We start from the raw sequence: 23,001 nt of genomic DNA, 5'->3' as shown, positions 1-23,001 counted from the left end.
GTGTTAATGCAAAGCAGTGCCCCAAAAAAGGTATTTCCTAAAATATTATTTATCTCAGGTGATAGGACTTCATGTGACTTTGACTTTCTTACTCGTAATTTTATATATTCCTTGAGTTCTTTAGCACTAAGCATGAATTGTTGGTATAAGCAGGAAAATAAAAAGAGAACGTGAAAGATTTGCCCAGCTACAGAGGGGCACGGGGCCTGGAGCCGCAGCCAGGGCTGTCCTGGGCCTCAGGACTTTCCTGACCTCTCCCGGCCTCCCTGACTCGGCCACGGGCCAGCAGGCAGCAGCTTCTAGAATGTTCCCTGGACTTGGCCTCAAGCTTCTCCATCCACCTAAGTAACCAGCCCTGTTGTCTACTTCAGTCCAGTCAACCATGTGGCCACCAATTTTAAGCTTCCTGGGCAAACAATGTCTATCTAAACAACATAATTTAACATTCAAAAAACCTGACAGCAAGTAAAATTCCTAAAATTAAATGAGCCACTACTTACACTTCTTCATCCTTGGACTCCTTAGGAATGACTGTCCATGGCTTTGATGGCTACTTGGGGTCTCTATGGATGCCCTCACCCCGTGGCTCTGACTGGAGACTGTGTGACAACTAGAACTGTCACTGGTGCTCCGGCCGCACCCAAGCAGTTTCAGGTTGGGGGGAGCCAGGAAGTGCAAAAGTCCAGGCAGAAAGAAGCAAAATGCGACACGTGCTGGCATGGAGGCTCCAAGTGGCTTTGCTGCGTTGAGCAGATGCTGTCCTCCTTTCCAGAGGGACAGTACGGGAGAAGGTGTGGGTCTGTGTGTGTCTGTGTAGGGGAGGGAGGAGAGAAAAAAGAGAGAGAGAGAGAGAGAACTCATGTGTGCATGTGAGAGAACAAGCATGTGAATACACCCAGGCATGTGTGCTTCTACATGTGTGTGTGCCTGTGTGCTTGTATGTGCGTGTTTGTACTGCATGTGTGTACATGCATGACGGAGCCTGCGTGTGCACCGTGTGTGTGCACATGAGTGCGTGCATGCCACAGAGGGGGTTACTGGGAGGAGCGGAAGGTGGGAAGGGGCAGTTGTTCGTTTATTTGAAGCAGATCAGACCCCTCTGCAGACTTTCACCGGAGCGGGGAGGTTTGCCCAGGGGGGATGCTCACGCCATGAAACAGCCTCAGACAGACAGCGGGTGTGGTGGAGGCAGCAACTAAGAATAGAGAAACTAGAAACCCTTCATTTGCATTTGCCTGGCATGTCACGGTTGAAAAGCTCTCGGCAGATATGAGTTTTTGATATTCGTGATAGCATCGGTAGATTGGTTACAATTATCCTCAGTTTATAGCTGAAGAAGGAGAGGTGAGTGTCTGGCTAAGGTGGCGCTGGGAGCTGGAGGGGGTGGCCCATCCCCAGTGCTGCCTGGAGCCTGCTGCCCAGCCCCGGCCTGGGGCTCCATCGCCTTTGGCCATGGTTCCCGCAACACCATGGATGATCTCAAGAGCTTTGTGCTAAGAGAAGGAAGCTAACCACACACTGTATGATTCCGTCTGAATAAAATCCTAGAATAGGCCAGGCCATGGTGACAGGAGGCAGATCAGCGGTTGCCGGGGTGGGAGGTAGTATAAGACGTAGGACGGAAGGGGCCAAAGGAAACTGACTGGGGTGATGGAAGTGTTCTACAGTTTGATTTTGGTGGAGATTACACAAATCTATATAGTTGTAAAAACTCATAATTGTAATTCAAATGGATGAATTTTATGGGATGTTATTTACACCTCCTTAAAGGTGTTTTTTTAAAAAAGAACATTTACAAGCTATTGAAGGTGTTGAGCTTTGCATATTCTTTGGTATGTTGAGTTCTGCAACCTTGTAGAAAAAGCTTATTCCTGTCTAGACATCCCACATTAAGGCTTAAAGCCAGTGAAAGCACTCCTTGCACATGTGCATATACGGGGAAAATAAACTCCACCAGGATGTACTCTAGAAACATGGAAAGTATTTAAGAATGAGAATAGCGTGAGATACAAGAAATAGTGGCAGCTGAGTATGACCCCAAATACATAAACGAAAAGAAAAGAGGCTTCATTAAGCCTTGATATTTGGGAAATTCTCCCCCAGATGAGAAATTTTAATGACATAGTATCACATGGCCTTCTCCATGTATCCAATTATTTTACTTGATTCTATAGAAAAAAATTTACATAGTCATGCTATTATAGTGCCTGCTTTTCAACTGAAAAAATTTTGAACATTAACCTAGTGATGAAGCACAGTAAAATTAACATACACACAGAGCAGAATATAAATATCATGAGCCTTAATATGTAAAAATAATCCTACAACAAAATGTAGGATGTGAAGTTGAAACCCTGTGTATATGTGGGGGGCAGGAGTCCATAGATATTGTCTAAAGTTAATAAAATCAAGATATAAAGATTTAAATGTATCATGGAAAATCATAAAGTCAATCACTAGAAAGGTAAAAACTGATTGATAAAATTTAGGGGGTGGGGGTACAGGTGCCAGGCAGGATGGAACAGAGGGCAGGTGCCGCAGTGCCCTCTGCACCTGTCAGTGTCATCAGCCCAGGGACATTAGCAGTCATATTTAGGGAAGTTGCAAATGCAATGAAAAGGTGATTTAAAGACAAAAGCTCTTACCTGTGCTTCCCTCTGAGGAAGGCGCATCAGGTGTGGGCGGGACAGGCAGACTTAGTTTCCAGTTTATATTCTTTCAGGCTGTTCAAATTTTTAAAAACAGTATTCATGGCTAACGTATACAATGATAAAATCTAGCTAAGTAAATGAATGGATAGGTAAATTTGTAAAAGAATAGAAGAGATGTGAACGGGCAAAGAAAAATGTCTGGAATATATTACTGTTAAGTGCAAGAGTAAATTGCAGACTGCTTTGTGTAGTACGATCCTGGCCGTGTAAAAGGAAAAAAAAAAAAAAGGTGGGGGAATCTATCAATGTATTTGCAAATGAAAATACCTGAAAGCCTTTGGTGTGAATCAAACTTTCGAACAGTGTCGCTTCTGAGGATCGCAATGCACAAGCAAAGGGACTGGAGGGCTTTTTATGTCTCTGCTTGATTTGGATTCAACACAAATTAAATAAGCTTGCATTGCCTAAATACCTTTTTTAAAGGTGAATTTAAAAAAAGCAAAGCAGGCAATTACTTAAGCAAATATATTCGCGTGTAGCCCTTGTACAACATTAGGAAAAGGCCGAGGAACAAGATAAGAGGGGTGACAGACATCTGTCCTTTTCATGTTCAGTCCGTGGTTGGGGGGCTGAGCCTCCTCTTAGGAACCACATTAAATATACTTTCCCTTTGACACAAGTAATTTGCTTTTGGTACAGGAAATTCAGAATACAGACAGGAAGGTACAAATTACCTACAACACCATCATCCACAGATAAACCACTGTTAACGTTCTCATATGTGATTTTCCATAGCCTTTTTTTTTTTTTTTAAAAAAAAAAGCAAAAACGGGATCATTATCTACATCCTGTTTTGTGACCTGCTTTTAAAAGAGCGTATCATGGTCATCTTTTCCTGTTGCCACCTGTTTTGTCTGCAGCAAACTGTGCAAGGCTGGTGAGCAGCCTATCACCAAGTTGTGCTATGCCCTTCTGAGTTCCCCCACTCTTCTTGCTACACACCAAGTTGTCTGCAATTTTTCAAATATCATAAACATGCTTTGAAAATGTCCTTGGCTCACATACTTCATCCTTGCCCAGGTCTTCTATTAATTTTTGTTGAGGTTAAAATCCTACCAATGGAATTGCTAGGCCAAAGACCGTAGGAAGGCTGTCTGGCAAGTATCCAACACGTAACCATTCTCGTTATATCAACAGTGGCTGGATACTTTCCAGACACCCCTCACACACAACCTATTTAAGTCTCCCAGATATTTTGCCAGATTGTCCTTTAGACATTTCAGACAGCAGCACATGAGTATGTATTTTCCTATACTTTCTCTAATAGAGGTTATTATTCTTTTTATCCTTTTTAAGTTAGTTTATTTAAAAAGTTGCCTTTTATTTTTCAGTCCCTTTTTGTATTAAACAAGTAAGTAATACGCACATAAGAAATCAGAAAATTCTCATCTATGCAAAGAAAACAAAATCACTCACAACCCCCACCACCCATGGAAAGCTGTTATGAACATCTATTTAATTTACTTTTCTATCAATATTTATCATGTATTTATTAACCGCTTATGTTTCTCATGTTACAATTTGGTCATCCATGTCTTCTGCCAATTTTACATTGAGGTGTTTGTTGTTTTCTCAGTGATATGCAAGAACTTTTTATATGATAACTATGTTTAATTTATACATTAATCTGTCATAACTATTGTAAATATTTCTCTCCACTACCTTCTGCTTTTTAATTTTGTTCTGGCATCCACTGTGCACAAAGGTATCATTTTTATCTAATCAACTTGTTAATCTTTGTCACCCTTTCCTTTCACCTTCACACTTGTGGATGTCTTCCCCACTCTGAGATGATTGAAATATACAACTGTTTTCAAGTGTTTTTCATTATTGGCTATGAATATTTTAAATGCATAAAAAGCACAGAAACTAATGTGACAGTGCTAATATCAAACATTAATATTTTGTTACACTTACTTTAGTTCTCTTTCTTTTTCCTCCTCTCTCTTTTTATGTTACAGACACAAAAATACAGTCAGGTGTAATCATTATTTTCTCCTCTCTTTCTCTCCAAAAGTCATCATTATCTTGAAGTTAGTGGGTGTTCCCACCACGTGTGATTTTGTATGCTTATGACATGTACAAGCAGTCACAAGCAACACATACTGTTGCTTTGTATGTTTTAGACCTTTACAAAAATGGCTTCATAATGTATGTAACCTTTTTGCAACTTGCTTTTTTCTGGCAAAAAAATTCTGTTTTTGAGATTTGTTCATTGTGATACAGAGATCCCTATTTTTTTTTGTTTTATCCTATTCCATGAAATGAATAAACCTCATTTTATTTTATCCATTTTCTACTAAAGAACACTTTTCACAGTGATGAACAGCACTGTGATTCCTCATACGTGCCCCTGTATTTAATTTACTTTGTGAAGTTACAGGGCAGCGGGGTGTGCTCGCTCCCTCAGTAGCTCTGCGGGCTCCAAAATTATCTTTAAAGTGATTGAACCAATTTGTACTTCCATCCGCAGTACCTGGGAGTTCTTATTTTCCCCATATTCTTCCCAAAGCCGGTATTATCAGACATTACTTTTTATTAAGGGGATGGGTGATAAATGGAATCTATTTGTTTTAATTTGTTTTACTTTGATTACTTTTGAGACACACACAGGTTATATAGATTTTTTTCCTCTGTGCATGGCCTATTCATATACTTTGACTATTTAGAGAAATGTAGTTTTTAGAAAATAAGTAATTTCTAATACCAATTAAACATATAATTTACCTCGAGATACGAGGGCTGCCCAGCCGTGTAACCATTCTTGTTATATTAACAATGGCTCGATACTTTCTGGGCAGCCCTCGTATATCTAATGGAATATGCACAAATTTGTATGGGGATATAAACTCTATTAAAAGATATTAAAGAAGTGCTCAAACAAAAGGAGAAATATAGATCGACCACCATGCTTAGGAGAATTCATATCATTGAGGTGCACATTCTCTCCAAATCATCTAAAAATCAAATGTATTTTTAATCAATATTCCAAAAAGGGTTTTTGAGGAATTTCACAAGTTGGTTCTAAAGTTTTATGGATGAGAAAAGGCTCAAGAATAGCAAAGATAGCCATGAAAGAAAAAATATAAGATAGAGATGAGTCCCCTACTAAATGCCAATGCTTAACTAAAAGCCACAGGGATGAAGAGTGGAGTTGGGAAAGGAACATAGAAACAGGACAGGGAGATGGGACAGAGGGACCCAGACAGACAAACACACAGGTGGCAACGTTATACATGCCAGAGGGACATCACCAGGGATAGAATGAACCGTTCAATGATTGATGCTGGGACAACTGGTTTTCCACATGGAAAAAACATAAAACTGTACTCTTAACTCACAACCATTCCCAACTATTGACTCCAAATTGATTAAAGATTTAAATGTCAAAGACAAAAATTAGAACTGTTAGAAAAAAGTAGAGGAAGATATCCTTACAATAAAGATAAATGTTCATTGAATTGACAAATCAAATATCTAATAAATTTGAACTGACCAATCAAATATAAAATAAAATTTTTTAAAAAGTAACTCATCTTCCTCACTGATTTACAATGCATTCCTTATCACCTATTAAATTCCCACATGTTCCTGGTCCTATTTCTGGCTTCTCTGTTCTTGCCTTGAACCACACATATTAATTACTCTGGTTTAGTGATACAGTTTCATGTCTTCTTTTCAAGACTTTCTACATCTCATTTTATTTCTTTCTCATTCATTTCTCCAATATAACTTAAGACTGATTTTGACAAGTTAAAAATTCCTGTGTTAATTTTTATTGATATTGAATTCAAATTAATATATAATTTTTGGAGAATTGGCATTGCTAATGTTATCACTGGAAAAAAGGAAGCTATTGATGTTTGTGTATTTCAGTTATTTGTCTTAAATTTCCCTGGAGGACAAAGACACCATCTTTTCTGCCTTTTCTCTAAATATATAGATGCTGTATTACTTTTTCTTGTTATATTACACCGGTTAGAATTCCCAAAGCGAAGTTGAAAAATATCAACATTAGCGGGCATTTCTGACTTCTCCTGAATTTGGCTGTGGGCTTGCAGAAGATATCTAGGAAATTTCCCTTTTCTCTAGGGTACAAGAAACTTTTCTAGGAATGTTGTTGAATTCTGTTGAATGTCTTTTAAAGCATGTGTCAGGACAGTCAACAATTATTTTTCTACTTTGACTTACTGATGTGATAAATTGCACTAATATGTTTATTAACGTTGAATTCTCCTTTTATCATAGAATGAACTGTACTCAGTCACGATATATTACATATCATGTTTGGCTCAAATTGCTTGTTTTTAGAAGTATTTTACTTCTATACTGACAAATTTATTTGTAATTATATATGACCACTTTTCTTGACAAAACTCAAAACTTTTTATGAAAATAATCTGTGCTCATTATAGAAAACATTTTAACTATAGGAAATTATAGAGGAAAAAATTTCCCCTAAACCCAATACTCAGAAACAAGTTCTGCTAATATTTTGGTGTATTTCTTCTTAGTCTTTTTTTGGCGGGGAGGGAAGGAGTATGCACAATTTAAATTACTTATAAAACTGAAACCAACATGGAATAGCGTTTAAAATGAAGTGTTGGGAGTGAAACAGCTCTGGATTCAAATCCTGACATTACAATTTATAAACGAGGCCACATTTGTCAGCTTTCTTGATCTCTGTAAGTCTCATTTTCCCAGCCAGGAAAACTGAGATAATAAAACTACCTCACAGGGTTGTGCAGAGATTTAGGAAATATATGTAAGGTCCTTGGTATAGTGCCTGGCACAGAGGCCTCTGGATAAATATTAACTATTATTATGCTGTACATAAACTTACACTCCTGATATCACTTAACAGGTATAATACAAACCTTTTTCATAGCATTCAAACTTATAATGAACACAATTTTAAGTTTCCCTGCTACGCGTGTGTGTATAGCTTCGTCTAACACTTGCCTATGAATCATTGCCTACATCTCAGACTTCTTCCCTCTGTGCAGGTGCTCAGGAGGAAGACTGCTCTGGAATTGCTTTCCAGAATGGCTGTGACCACGTCAGCACCCAACAACCCCACACGATGGCTGCGGGGTCTCCTGGCACCCAGGGGAGTCCCAGGGACAGTCTGATTCCTCCCCACGAGGGAACTCATGAACCCCACAACAGAGACTTTAGAGCCAGACCCTGTGCTAGGATGGGGGCCACAGAGGGGACCCGGCTCTTGCTCCATGGACCTTCCATGCTAGTTGACATGCGGGAGGAGGGAGAAGAGGAGGGCGGACGACAAGCACATTCATGACCAGCGAGTGCCAGGAGGGGCAAGGGCTGTGCAGAAACCAAGCAGGGTGACGGACAGAGTCACTGCACGGGCCCTGGGTGGTCAGATGGCAGAGGCCCTCTCTGGGGGGCGAGATTTACGCTGGGGTCTGGGTGGCGAGGAGAGGCTTTGCAAAGGTCTGGACGGGCAGACGGAAGAGCAGAGAGAGAAGGCCCTAGGAGGGCTTGGGGGTCCAGGAGCAGCCAGGGCTGGCCGGAGGCCAGGAGGGCCCGAGCTGGGATTTCTTTCAAAATGCCATGTGGAGCCATTGGGTGTTTAAGGCAGGGGCTGACTTACCTTTTAAAAAGATCACTGCGGCTGCTGCGTGGAGGAGGGACCAGGTGCAAGCTGGGAGCTGGGACAGCAGGCGGAGGCTGCTGCAGGCGGCAGGGCCAGAGGCGGCTGTGGCGGGGACGGGGGTGTTGTCAGGGGAAATGGGGGAAGTGGATTGAGATGGTGAGAAACCAATGACCGCGTGACGGTGACCTTCAGAGGTGGCAGGGGAGAGACATCCCTAATCTTCCTGAAGATTAGACTCTTCTGCTGTCCCCCACCCCGCTGTGGGGTGTCTGAATCAGAACCCAGCGTCCAGCAGGTGTTCACAGGTAAGTTTTCTGAAAAAACTGAATGCTCCGAAGAAACCCATGTGAAAGTGGGTGTCCCCCTGGGAAGTCAAGCTCTGACGGGACCCACCGTCTAAAGAGCAACCGAGCTGGCGTCTCGCCTTGGCCGAATTTGTGCGTTGTGGGCAAAGACCCCCAGTGCTCACGCCAGCACACCTGGGCCCTCGGGGAACGAGGTTCTCTGCCTGAGTCACCCATCTGCCGGCTGCACGCTCTGCCCACCCCCTCCGCTCTCCCAGCCTCGGTTTCCTCTTCTGCAGGGTGAGCTCCGAGGTGCTGGCATCATTGCAGGCGCTGACGGTGCATCGTCGTCGGAGCAAGCCCTGCTCAAATCTCACTCTGGTGACATTTCCTGAGTCTCCCCCGTCTCCTGCCTCAGTTGCACAGGGCGGCATGGCCCTTGATGCTACGGGGAATGAACTTCTCTGGCTTTCCAGAAGCCAGTCTCAGCTCAGACAGGTGACCCTCGACTCAGGTGCAGATTTATCAGGGCCTTGGGGAATAGGAGCCTCCATGTAGCAGGGGCAAGAGCTCTTGTCCGGGGCTGCACCACGGGCAGGCAGGGGCTCACAGACCAGTCTTGGCTGGGAAGGCAGGAGGGTTTTCTGGAGCCGAAGCAGTCCCCTGCCTTGTTGTGGGCCGGGCGGCCATCCCCTGTACCCACAAGGCTCTGCTCTTTCCCACACACCTGAGACAAGTTCTCTCAAATACCACCCAGAAAGCAGGTGAGACGGAGGAGGAAGCCTTCAGCTGTAACAGCAGGAGGCCCCGGGAGCCCGGGGGCCTGCAGGAGGCTTGGGGGGGGGGAGCCCAGGACACTCACACAGGAACAGGGCCAGAGAGAGCGGCGGGTAGAGCTCAGAGAACCAACTGACGGCATCTGTCACCCTCAGCATTGCCACTTGGACTTCTCATAAACGTCTCAGACTTAAAATGGCCACAGCTGAGCTCCCCGACCTGTGGCGCAAGCCTTTCCGCATCCCTGTAGACGGCAACTCTCTCCTGCGCTCCACATACAACCGCCCCCAATCCATGCTGGCTGTCCTGTCAGCACAGCCAGGAGTGGACCACGTCGCCCTGCCTCGCCAGCTGCCAGCCGGGTCCAAGTCGCTTTCACTGTCGCTGGGAGACTCCAGGCGGCTCCCAACTGGCCTCACTCCCTCCCCTTCCCTCCTCCAGCCCATTTCCAAAGGGGCCAGTGGTGATCCTTGAAAATGTAGTTCACGTCCCATCACTCCCCTGCTCAGAGCCCTCCAGTGGCCCCCACCTCACTCATTGTACCATCCAAAACATTGCATGGCAGTTTTTCAACAAATGAGACACAGAATTACCCCAGGATCTAGTGCTTCCGCTTCTGGGTATAAACACAAAACGATTGAAAGCAAGGACGTGAACAGGTACTTGTACACCTGTGCTCACGGCGGCATTAGTCACAACAGCTGAAACGTGGAAGCCACACTCGCCAGGGGTGGGGAGAGTGGAGAGTTGCAGGGGGCGGGTGGGCAGGGGGGTGGCAGCTAAGGCCAGGAGCAGCGGCTCTGCAGAAGGTCGCTTGCACCCCCGACCTCTCCACCCCATCCCCCTAACCCCTCTGAGCCCTGGGGAGCCTGCAGGGCCCCAAACTCTCTGGGGGAGGCCACTGCGGGGCTCTTGCCTGTGACACCCAGACACCCTTGTCCCCGTGTTTGATGTTCTGCTCATGACTGTGCCTTTCGGGTGGGACTAAGACACGAATGCTTCCTTTACCTCAGTAAAGACGGAGGATGACGAGGCCATGAGTGGGGTGGGATGGGGGCAGGGGACTGGGAGCCCAGAGGAGGAGAAGGGTAGCTATTCAGACCCTGTCCTCAGTTTTGCTACCATCCCCTGACTGGGCTTCAGTGACTTCCCAGGCCTCCTCTGTCCTGGTCAGCAGTGGTTGAATTGGGGACTATGGCTTCCAGTCTCTTTGGGCCTCCAGGGCCCCAGCACAAGGGCAGGTTTCCCGGCAACCCGGACGGGATGCTCTGGCAGGCGGATGCCCTCCACGCCGGGCTGGAAACTGCGTCATGGTATTTGCCAGACAGCTTTACCTTTTTCATTCTGACACCCTGGGATGACGTGCTGGAGTGTCTCGCTTCTCGTCATCAGCAAAACCATCTGCTGTGTTCCTGCCACCTTTGGAGGGAGAGCGGATGGATGGTTTCTCGCCAGCGAGTTGCGTGAGCTGTTATCCTTCCTTCAACAAACTTTTTTTGAGCACTTTGTGCCAGGCAGGGCGGGAGAGGTTGGGGATGAATAGGACACACACACACACACACACACACACACGATTCCGGGGTCCCACTCCCTGAGCCAGCCGCACAGTGTGATCCCCAGCCCCGGCCCGGGGACCCTGCATGCTCTGCCCGGGCTCAAGGCCAGCGACAAACCCAGGCCGTGAGCACGGAGGGGAGGGATCAGCAGGGTGATAAAACAAGAGAAGTAAATATTTTATCAAGGACAAAGAAAAACATCAAGAGAATCTTCCTTTTTTGAATAAATAATTTTTTACAAAGGCAATCATGTTATGTTGCTCAAAAGACCTTAAAAGTGATTCATCTGGACTCATCTATTATAAGATAAGGCAAAGGTAAAAAAGCCAAAAGTGCTTGTACGAAAGCAAGTCCCGGAATGACTTTATATTATACAATACAAAATATATGAAGTACTTGGAATAGTGCCTCGTACACAGTTAGCACTCAGTAAATGTTAGTTGCTATTATTATATTAGAAGCCTGGCACAATAATATAGTAGTCACCCCAAATCATCCAGAAATAATTCTGTCAATTTACAAGCCTATAGGGATGAAAAATTATCTGTTGGGTACAAGGTACCCTGCTCAGATGTTCGGTACACTGAACGCCCAGATTTCTCCACTATACAATACATTCATGCAACAAAACCCCACTTGGACCCCCTAAATCTGTAGAAATAAAAAAAATTTATAAGCCTGTGTGATTTGGGGCAAATTTTCCAAATCTCTCTGAGCCTCAGTTGCTTTATGTATAAAATTGGGGTACAAATACATTTTCTGCTTGCCTTAAAGGAACAAATTAAATAATATAAGTTTGTAAAATATCAAATCCCACATAAAAATCTCTGTTGGGACCCAAATTGTAAAACCTAAAAGATTGGAACCATTCGTCTTTCAGGCTGTCCACATCCATGCCAGATGGCTGACGTGCCGTCAGAGTGATTTCAGGGCAGTGTTTAGAACGAGGATTTTTATATGCTAATAAGGATATTGATTAGACCCATGTTAAGAAATGATAATACGTTCTGGAAAAGAGCTAACCAAACACTCAACACAATTTTCTTTGGTCTGCCTGAAGAACTAGACTTTGTTGAAGATGTAGCCCACCCCTCGCCAGCTGTGGGACTCTGTACCCATAGGTCACCCCCCTTCTTACGGACCCAAAGCACAGAAAGCACGTCTGCCTTCTGAACTATACTCCTCCTGAGTTCTGCAAGGGAAGGAGCTATTTATTTTTCAACTTTGTATCTTCAGGCCTCATCTTGGCCCTTGGCATACTGTAGATATGCACTCAATCTTTCTCTTCTTTGAATGAATGAGTCAATCGATCAATCAATTAATCAGGGAAAATCCAAACGTAAGAAAATTGCTACTTGTCCACCTCCCCCCAACACCCCACTGCGATGGAGTGCACAGTGTACTTGACCACGACGATGGTAGAAAGATGTCATTCATTCAAAAAACAAGTGCTATTCTACGTAACGATTATTGATCCTTAGCCAATACTTTGTGGCCAAGAAGGCACATGGCCCTAATGTTTAATGTTGTGCTACATCTAAGATGCCCAAGAGGAAAATATAATTTACTCCCTTTTGTTGAATGACTGTTTGATATATTTCAGGAAGTGTTTCCTCTTTAATCGCTGCCCATTTTCAATAACAACAAGTAGGTAATTTAGCAGAGAAGCAAGGAGAAAGTGAAATTGAATTATGCTCCAAGTTCTCTTCCAGGTACGCACACCTGAGCTTAAGGAAATTCAGGACAGGATTACTAAGAGGAAATCAAACACATTTAGGAAGCCAGAGATTATCTATCGTTAATAAAAGCAGCTGTTTGAAGAAGAAAGGCCCAACTCTATTCAGGAAGTCAATGAGCAGAAGTCTCCCACCCCCCTGGGTGGAACTTTTGGGTTTGGTTTCTTGACCAAAGTCTCTTTTCTTGGCTCCTTCAGCCTTAGGCGATAACATTTCAGTTTGACAAATACAGCTCACCTCCTATGGTTAATGCTTGTAGCAGGAAAGAACAATTAACCAACCACAATTTCTGTGTCAGTCTGACTCCCTGGTGAGAAATGCAAAGCTTGTGGGATCCATCTATTTTTAAAATGCCAAAACATTTCCTTTAGTTAAGAACCACGGATGGCCATAATGGTGGCAGAATCTCTTACTTGAACACATAGCAATTAGGTTCGGTTTAAAAAGCAGAACTAGCGGGAATTGTCTTAACAGTGAGGCGAGTTAGCATAGTGGGCAGGGACACACACACTCAACAGTGAGACAGACCTGGGTCCAAATCCAAGCTTCCTCACATGCTAGCTGTATGCCCCTTGGCAAGTACTTCTGAGCCTCAGTTTCACCATCCTTAAAATGGGGATATGTTCCCTATCCCATCCCTGGACTTCTGTGTATTGGCACAGATCTTTAGATTTCTTTCATTTCAATCCCTCCTTCCAAAAGGGGGAAGGAGGACAGAGAGAGAAGGTGTTTTATTTTTTTATTTGTATTTATTTATTTTTGAGACAGAGTCTTGCTCTGTCACCTGGGTTAGAGTACCACGATGTCAGCCTAGCTCACAGCAACCTCAAACTCCTGGGCTCAAATGATCCTCCTGCCTCAGCCTCCCGAGTAGCTGGGACTACAGGTGTGCACTACCATGCCTGGCTAATTTTTCTGTTTTTAGTAGAGACGGGGTCTCGCTCTTGTTCAGGCTGGTCCTCGGCTTCCCAGAGTGCTAGGATTACAGGCACAAGCCACTGTGCCCAACCCAAGAAGTTCGTTTTTTAAACATTTTATGGGCCAAAGCCCTCTTTGAGAATCTAACGGAATTACAGACACTATCCCCAGAAAGTACGCTTATCACATACATGTCAAATTTTGTGCCTGGCTTCAGGACCCCTCCCCCCACAAAGCCCCACAACGACTCATGGACCTCTGATTAAAACCCTGGTTTAGACGATAGGGCAAATGAGTCCAAAGCTCTGGGGTTTGTTTCCATGTGAGTCATGTAATTTCAGAGAGGAAAGTCTGCTCTCTGGCCAGAGACCACATCAGTAACCCCGGCCAGCGAACAGGGTTGTCGGGGACTAGATGAGAGAGACGCGAGACTCAGGCCACCACCGCCAGGACTGAAAATGCAATGCCAAGTCCACCCCACTCCACCCCGAAATGAGCACTTTGTCTCCCGATGTAATTGTCGTTCCCTGGAGGGATTAGGACAAAATCGCCTCCAGCCGCACATGTAGTTCTAAACAGCGTTGCAACAATAGGGTGTTATTTTGTTTTTAATCACCGCCTGGTACAATGGTAAAAAATATATATGGAAGCAAACTAAATGCACAATTGAAATGATGAAATAGAGCTCACAACAAAGCATCACATAGCCTCGAATACGAGTGTCCTGAAGACGCCAGCCGTGGGAAAGGTGCCAAAACAAAAGGACAGGAAAGAGCAGGAAGTGCTGTCCCTTATGCCTCCAGCAATGACAATCATGCTTCCTATCAACCAAAATGAGCAGCTCTTAGGTAGAAATGCCAGGCTGGCAGCGTTATTGGTGACTTATAGCTGGTTTCAAAATTTTCTATGGGATTATATAATTTTTACAGTTTTCAAGTCAGGAGACGTGAAGCGTTTGTACGAAATCAGCTCACCCTTCCACATGGCTGTGGCCAAGCTGCCTTGTCTGCACAGCCCGACTCCCTCTGCCGCCTCCCTGGGGCTGGCTGAGCTGTCAGGCCGCTGGCAGATGCAGCAGAGCTCCTGGGCCCAGACAGCCACAGACCCCGACCGAGCCTGGTTGGAAACAGCAGTGAGGGCGCATTCAGCATGTCCAGCCCCTGCCCGGGCTCCTATGGGGCCCTGCTCAGTTTAGGTCTCCCACAATAGCCACCAAGAGAAAATTGCCAAGAAGGTGCCTGCAGCGTAACCTGGGGGAACAGTAGCATTTTCAACAATCAGAGACCACCGGGACCAGTCAGGGTCGGCACCTGGGCCATGAGTGTGACGCCTCCTAAGTCACATGCTGGCTGCACAAAGCTCTGACACCAAGGCTGGGTTGGCTCAGCCCAGGCTGGGCTCCTGACGACCTCCCTCACTGGCAGCTGGGGGAAGTGACAAGCAGGAACAGCACAGGGCCCCCAGCCTGCCCATGGTGGTGGCATTTCCTTCCCAAAGCTCTCAGCAGATGGGCAGGCTTCCCCTGAGCTCTGCAGAAGCCCCTCCACCAAGGCTCTTCCGGCTCTGGACAGACGAGCTGCTCCCCGCACGATGGCCCCAGAGCACTGGCCCAGCCCCCATCCCAGGTGCGTTTGGGTCGGAAGGAGTGAGGGGTGTATACGGATGACACCATGGCGACGCTCTAGTCTCTGTGTCCCTGGAGCCTAGCACAGTGTCTGGCTTCCCACATGTCCCCATAAGTAACGACTGACGTGTGCACTGAGTCCCAGGAACCTCTGATGCGGTGGCGACAGAAGCAGGGAGCAACAGAGAAATGACAGGCCACGGCCAGGCCTGAGCTGCTGGGTGGGCAGGAAGGAGGCTCACCAAGAGGGGCCCGGGGAAGCTCCCACGTCCCGAGCAGCCGCAGGGCAAGAGAGGCACTCTATGCGGGGCCATTTTTCAGGCAAGCTTGTGCCAGCACCTCCTCGCTGAGTAAAGGTGTCCTTGGTCCCAGTGCCCCCCTGCCTGCAGCCCCCAGCAAGCACAGCCCGGAGCCTGTCGGGGGAAGAGCCTCCTGTGTGGCCCAGGCTCCAGCCTCCCCTTGCGGGGTTCTATTTAGTTCTCACGTCTGTGCTTGGAGGCGGCTGCAACTGCACCCACTCCACAGAGAAGGAGCGAGGACCAGGCAGAGCCGCAGCTGGCAGGTGGCAAAGCTGGCTGGCATGGCTGGCACTGAGGCCCACGTGTCCCTCTGCACGACACTGACTTCCGGGAACCAGGACACGCCAGGTCCCTGGGATGGCCTCTCTCCTCCTTCAAAGGCCCCGTCCCAACCCACAGGGTGACGGCACTGGGGTGTGAAGTCAGGGTGGTCATTAAGTCATCCATGCTTCTCCTCCCACAAGCCTTCTTCCTCGTGTCTGCACCTCCGCTTGCATTCAGGGTTTTGCCCTTGTGTCTTTCACTCGAGAACCACGCTACAGGTGTCCCCGTGGGGCAGGCCCTGTGCTGGGTGCGGGGACACAGAGGCGCAGGTAGGGCTTGTCCCTGTCCTTGAGGAACTCAGGCCCAGAGTAGCCAACACAGCTGCAAACCAGAGCCCTTAGGATGTGCTGGCGTTTGTGGGGCTTGGGCGCCGTGACAGCCACAGAGACCTTCGCTCTGGTCCTGGACGTCAGAGCCAGTGCGAGTTGCCCGGATGGGAAGGCGGGGAGGGGACTCCAGGCGTGCAGGAACACGACGCCGAGCATTCCAGAAACTGTGAGTGGCTGGTGCAGCCACCACACGGCTGGCAGTGGGGGAGCAGATGTGACGGGAAAGGCACTTCAGGCCCAGCTGTAATCGCCATGCTTTGGCTGTGATTTTCATCTGAGAGTTTTGTGATTCTCATCTAAGCAGTGTCTTCCTGCGGCTTCATAATTCTTTCTTCTTCCTCTCCTGCTTCCGAAGCATTTCTCTAATCTTGCAGTGGCATCACCTTTGAACAGGCTCACTTGCTACTCCGAGGCTCGGGGGGGCATGAGGGACAGGCCTCTCTGTCTCGCTGTCACCGCTCTGCACACCTGAACCCTGCGAGCAAGCGTGCTGGCTGCTGTGGACCCCAGGGCCGCAGGTGGGCTCACCAGAGCTGGCCCCTTGAATCCCCCCTCTGCATCCCGCAGGCCACAGTTTGCCCTCGGGGAAGTGCCGTCCAGTGAGCTCACAGCGCCAGGCGGGCCAGACCCCATGGGCAGGGTGGAGCCCAGACGATGGCAGATCCCATCCAGGTGGGCAGCTGTGCTCTGTGTGGGCTCTGGATCCTCACTCTCTCCGCCCTTGGGCCCCCCTTCCATCCGGGAGAGGAGTTGGGGTTGGGTAGTGAATTCTGGGTTTAGTTGTCAGACCTCCTTGGTCTCCTCTGATCAGTGACAGTGTCCCTGTCTTTCCTGATTTTGCATGACCTTGACAGTTTTGAAGGTCAAATATGTTGTGGAATCTCCCTTGATTTGGATTTGTCTGAGGTTTTCTCATGATTAGACTGTTTGCAGGTTGGGGGAAGAATCGCATTGTAGCAGAAATTCCCAATAGCAACACAATTTATCCCTGCCGGGGGACCCTTGGTCACCTGATGAAGCTGGTGTCTGCAGGTGTCCCCACTACACGGCTACTGTTTCTCCCTTTTCCTACCCTTAGTTGGGGGAACTGAGCTCCACCTCTGGAGGCAGGAGAATCTTGCACATCACAGGGAGCTTGTCTCCGTAACGACAGACGACGGTGACACTGCTTAGGTCCCTGGCAGTGTGGGCAGATGCGGGGGAATCAACGCCAATTATAAGATAAACGGAAAAGTTGCCAAAGCCCTAGAATTTAAAAAAAAAAAATCCTCCCAAAACATGTTATCTATCCTTTTTGCAGTTGTCGTTTCCTGGCAAAATAGATCTGTTGGCCAAAAAGGTCACCATTAAATCTATACTGTCACCCTGCCCCCGAGTGTCTGAAAAATGGAACCACCTCATTAAAAAAACAACAAAATAAAACAAAAGCAACAGCCAACCATTTGCCGTGAGCCAGGCACTCTCTATCCCTTGGTCAGCTCTGCATGTCAGATGTCACCTCCTCCCGAGGGGCCGAGTGCCTGCCCGGAGCGCATGTGCGCCCACCGCCCCCTCCCCGAGGCCGTGTCCCCTCCTCCCTCTGAGGCACATTCATTGCCTTTTCCAGTGTCAAGAGCCCGAGAAGCAGAACCTGCCCTGGACGGATGAACTTTCATAAATCAAAAAATCTTTCTACATGGAAACAAACCAACCACAGGGCAGTGTGTTCATGGCTGTGGCAGAGATGGCATCCACGCCCTCTTTCCCCATCTGCAGCACCCAGAGCCATGCCCCTGCCCGCCCACCCCACTGCAGGCCTCAGAGCCTGTCTGCACCACGTAAAGAACAGTCCGGAACCCGGAAGACGCAGAGCCCTACCTTGCCGTTGCTTCAGCGGCTTTCCACCATGGCTCTCCAGACCTGTGGCTTTCTAGCTGTCACCAGCAAGTCCCAACACCATCCTAAAGAAAAAGCGCATCCCCAGATGAATTCTCTCAATCAGTCCGCGTAGCTCGTGGCTTCCTGCCGGTGGCAGGCAGAGGTGGCAGCAGGCAGAGGTGGCAGCAGGCAGAGGTGGCAGCGTCCCCGGTCTGTGATCAGAGCTGCAGCAGCTGCCCCCCAGGAGCACACTCCCCAGGGCCCCGCCCCTCCAGCCACGCTGCTGAAGCTTCCGTGGGCTCCCCGGGCCCAGGGGGTCGCTCAGCCCCAGGAAAGCCGGTGAGGAAGGACCGTAGGCGGCCGACCTTTCCCCAGCCCTGGGCCACTAGACAGTTTTCCCATAGGGCTTTGGTTTAACGGCATGGCTGGTGTTTTTCCTGCACCGGGTCTGGCAGAGCTGGCAAACCTCCAAGCTGACTCTACCAGGTTTTGCGTTCTGCCCTGTGGCCAAACGCTGCAGACCTCACGGAAAGTCTTGGGCTCTGCCTGGTGCCATCTGGGTGCGCCAGGGCAGCCGTTCTCTCAGCCTCACTGGCTGTTTTGCCTTTAAGTGGTGCTAATAACAGCCAGCTGACAGGAGCCCGGAGCACTGAGTGGAGGGATGGGTGTGAATGGCAGGTGCTCCGTAAAAGTTAATTCCCCATTTTTTTATAGCCAGTGGTTGACTCTGACCCCAGAGCTTTGTCAATGGTTCCACCTCACTTGGCTGTGAAAACTCACAGGAGCAGAGAACAATGGGGGTGACGGGGAAGGACCCCAACAGCTAGAGCGGTGCCCTGCACCACCCCAGTCGAGGGGCCGGTGGGACCAAGAAGGTTGCTGAGACGACCTCAGAGACTTGCTGGTCCCGCCAGACACAGTGAGCCTCTGGTCAACCGCTTCTTAGCCATCCGTGTCTCTGATGCCGGCTCATCAGAGAAAGGCCCTGGGTGGGTTTTCCCCTCTCCCTGCATGTTCTGGGACCCCCGAGGGTGGGTGTGTGGTCAGACAGGCCAGCGTCTACACCACAGTCCGGAACCGCAGCTTCCTCATGGAGTTTGTTTCTCAGATTTTAGGACTAAGACAATAACTCGCTGTGAGTCACAGGTAGGAAACAGCTTTCGACAGGTGTTCACAGCAACCATGGCGGCAGCAACATAGAGTTCGTGGGTTTTAAGGTGCTGTGGCCACAGTCTGTTTCATTTCCCCAAATTGTTTCTGTGAGAATAAGTGGATTCATGTAACAAAAGTGTCTATTACAGTAGCTAACACCCTGAAAACCCCAGATAACTAGGAGCTGATGTGAATGTGCCCAGTCTAAGTCCCAAATCTGATCTTTAAGACTGTGTCGTCTTCCATACTTGGTACCAAAGGGCTCAGAGCAGTGTCCAGAATGCTGGGCCCGCTCGGTACGTGATAACTGTTATTAATTTATTATTATATTTATTCACTTCCTGATAGCTAACAGTCGGACTTAAATGTTAAACACAAGTTGAAAGAGCTTCGAATTCCTTAAACTTAGGATTTTAAAAGTTACTGATTTGAGATGAGGCTACTCAGCCTTCTTATTTCAATTCAATTGACACAACAGACTTTTCCTGATGTCTACTCCGTGGGGAGCACACACCAGGGGCTGCGAACAGGCACAGTCCCCTGCTGAGGGACTGGGGAGGGGTCCCATAGCCAGACAATGACTGTGGCGTGTGGCAAGTGCAGATACAGAGGCCTCTACGAGGCACCAGCTTAGAACAGAGGTGGGGGCAGTAACTCTACCCCGGACACTGGGGCAGTTACCTGACAGAGCATCCTGCAAACTCTCCGAGGCAAATCCCGGGGCTGACTATTTCACTGAATAAGGACGCTGTGATGCTGCCTGAGTTGACTCTAATGTTTTGTCAGTGGGGCCTCAATACGAGATTTTTGGACAACTTCTATATACTTGGAATTGAGGGTATAGAGAACGCAGTGGGGAGCAGGAAATCCACCTTCCCAGGGAGAAAATCCATCTCATCTGACTCTGGTTTATCCGTTCAAGGTCAGAGTGCGAGGGGGTGTGAGGATTTGCAGGGAGGGGAGGGTTAGGTGTGCCAGCCTCTGTGTAGTCTGGAACAAAACCATCACCTCTCTGTCCACCCTCAACAGACAGAGGTTGAAAAATACAAACAAGAACAACAGCAGCAGCAGCAGCAACAACAACAACAACACACACACACACACACACACACACACACACACAGACTTTTCCAGCAGCCACTGGCAAAAGAGTAAGGACATGACCTTGATCGTGGGTTCCAGATGTCTGAGCAGAAGTGAAAGTTAATTTTGGCCATTTTCACCTTCCTGGAGTCCCAGACCCATGAGAAAGGACAGGGGGGAGGTGGAGGGAGGACCCAGGGGAGAAGGGGAGAAGCAGTGAGATGTGTTAGGGGAGGCTAGTGGTGTCCTTTGTTAGAACTTTTGTTAGAGAACCTTAGAGGGGTCCTCTCAGGGCTGGACTGAGGCTAGACACCCAACTCTGAAACTCCCAGTTCAGTGTTCAGCCTCGTTGGTTTCCCCATTTATTTTTGCACATCTGAGGTGACTTATGCAAAATTCAGTGCTCTCCTTCCATGCGTCTATGTCAGCCTCCTACGACCAGCACATCTCTGATGAAAAGCAAAAGCTGTGGGTAAAAGAATATTTAAGTGGTAGAAACATTAAAATAATTCAGCCCAAGCTTGACCTCAGGAATGGTGGTATAAAATATTGGGCCATTTCCTTTTGAAGAAAACAAGCATAAACCTAGACAAAATTATCAAAAAATAACCATTTCAGGGCACTGGAACATGACCAAAGGCAGACAACAAACTGAGAAGTGTTTAATCTCAAAAAACTGCTCCTGTCCCAGAATGGCCGTGGGTCTGTGGTCCCCTTGTCTGAAACCCTCTGTCCCTAGCCTGGGCGAGGAAAACCGCAGGTTTACGGGTGGGAATGGTGGACTTGGCTTGAGGGCTGTCCGTGAAAACCAGAAGCTGTACCAGTTGGAGGTGGCAGAATTGGTCTGGGTTGGGGAGATGAGAACATGCAGTTTTGTGGGTTAAAGGTCGTGGAATCTGTTCTAGACAGGAAGTGGAAAACTGCAGCTTTACTGGGCTCGAGGATATAGTGTTGGTTTCGGTGGATGGAAGAGCAGCCAGAATTGTAATGAGGAGTAAGACCCTGAAAGTAAGAGACCTGAGCCTTCCCGTGCATCCCTAACTGCTTGCTAAAATATGCAAGAGGGGGGCAATGGGGCATGGGAAGGGAGAGACCCAAGAGAGGGCAGCCGAAAGTGAGAGCCAAGGGACACCTGGGGACTTGCCGATTTGAATGTGTTTCTCCAACCACACACAGCTCTGGCAGCAGAGGGTGGGAGGCAACTTTGCACGGTGTTTTAGCATAACCTCTGTCCAAATAATCGCCTGATCAGAGGACAGGAACAGAGGACACCTTTAGAGAGTCCAGACTAAAAAACAAAGTAAAATACTACTAATAAAAACTGCACCGTGGTATCAGTGGCTGCACACCATGGAGGAGGATGATTCTGCAGTTAAAGTCCGGATAAATTCTTAAGACAAAAAACCAGCAACTTTTAGGAAAGTAAAACAGAATCCACAATCATTGCAATGTCTGGTTTTCAGCCAGAAATTATCAGACATGCAAAGAAGCAGGACAGTGTGACTAGAAAAAAACAAAACAGTTAATAGATTAGGACAAGACTTCAAAGCAGTGTTATAGTTATGTTCAAGGAATTAAAGAAAAATATTCAAAGAATTAAAGGAAATTATGTTAACAATGGGTTAGCAAATTGGGAATCTCAATAGAAAAATGGAAATTATAAAAAAGAGTCAAATGGGTTTTCTAGAGCTGAAAATTACAAAATTCACTAGATGGGCTCAACAGCAGATGTGAGACAGTAGAAGAAAGAAGCTATAAATTTGAAGATATAGCAGTAAAAGTTATACAATCTAAAGAACGCAGAGCAAAAAGAGTTATAAAAAATGAACAGAGGCTTAGAGACCTGTCAGACATTGCAAAGTGTTCAAACAAACTGTAATAGAAGTCCCAAAGGAGAGGAAAGAGAAAGAGGCACAGAAAATATATTTGGAAAAAATGTTGAAAATTCCCTAATGTTAGTGAATACCATTAACTCACAGAGTCAAGAAACTGAATAAACCCAAAGTAAGGTGAACATAAAGAGAACCACACCTAGACATCATGGACAAAATGCCAAAAGCCAAAGAAAGGAGAAAATCCTTTAAGCAGTAAGAGAGAGAGAGACAGAGCACATTCAAGGCAAAAACAATATGAATGATGATTGACTTCTCATCGGAAACAATGGTGACTGAATGAGACCCCATCTTTATAAAAAATAAGAAAAACTAGCCGGGCATGGTGGTGCACACCTGTAGTCCTCAGGAGGCTGAGGCAGGAGGGTCGCTTGAGCCCGGGAGCCAGGAGTTTGAGGCTACAGTGAGCTATGATCCTGCCAGTGTACTTCAGCCTGGGCACCAGAGCAAAACCTGTCTCTAAAAAAGAAAAAAAAAAGAAATAAAGAAAGAAAAAAAGAAACAATGGTGATTGGAAGGTGGAAGGTGGTGGTGGAATGACATATTTAAAGTGCTGAATGAACAAAAACTAAAACAAGAACTGACACCTACAAATTTACTATCCAATAAAACTATTTTTCAAAAATGGAGGTGAAATAAACACTTTTCCAGATAAACAAAACTGAGAGAATTTGATTCTGTTGGACTTACACTACAAGAAAAACTAAAGTCCTTCCAAATGAAAGAAAATGATATCAGGTGGTAACCCATTCACAGAAAGGAAAGAAGAACACTAGGGATGGCACGCATGTAGGTAAATTAAAAATATATAATAATAAAAATATAAAATATAGTGTATG

General features: G+C 46.9%; 1 protein-coding gene across 1 annotated transcript in view; it reads right to left on the bottom strand.

The window, feature by feature from the left end:
* Positions 1 to 18,091, bottom strand: part of BLK (BLK proto-oncogene, Src family tyrosine kinase) — a 38,106-nt gene extending 20,015 nt beyond the window's left edge. The window contains exon 1 of the mRNA XM_045535600.1: positions 18,036 to 18,091. The gene's annotated coding sequence lies outside the window, so the exon portion shown is untranslated. The remainder of the gene's footprint in view (positions 1 to 18,035) is intronic.
* Between the last annotated feature and the right edge of the window lie 4,910 nt (positions 18,092 to 23,001).

The sequence above is a fragment of the Lemur catta genome, chromosome 22 (assembly GCF_020740605.2).
Source record: "Lemur catta isolate mLemCat1 chromosome 22, mLemCat1.pri, whole genome shotgun sequence".
Classification (NCBI taxonomy): domain Eukaryota; kingdom Metazoa; phylum Chordata; class Mammalia; order Primates; family Lemuridae; genus Lemur; species Lemur catta.
This window is presented reverse-complemented; position numbering and strand designations above follow the sequence as displayed.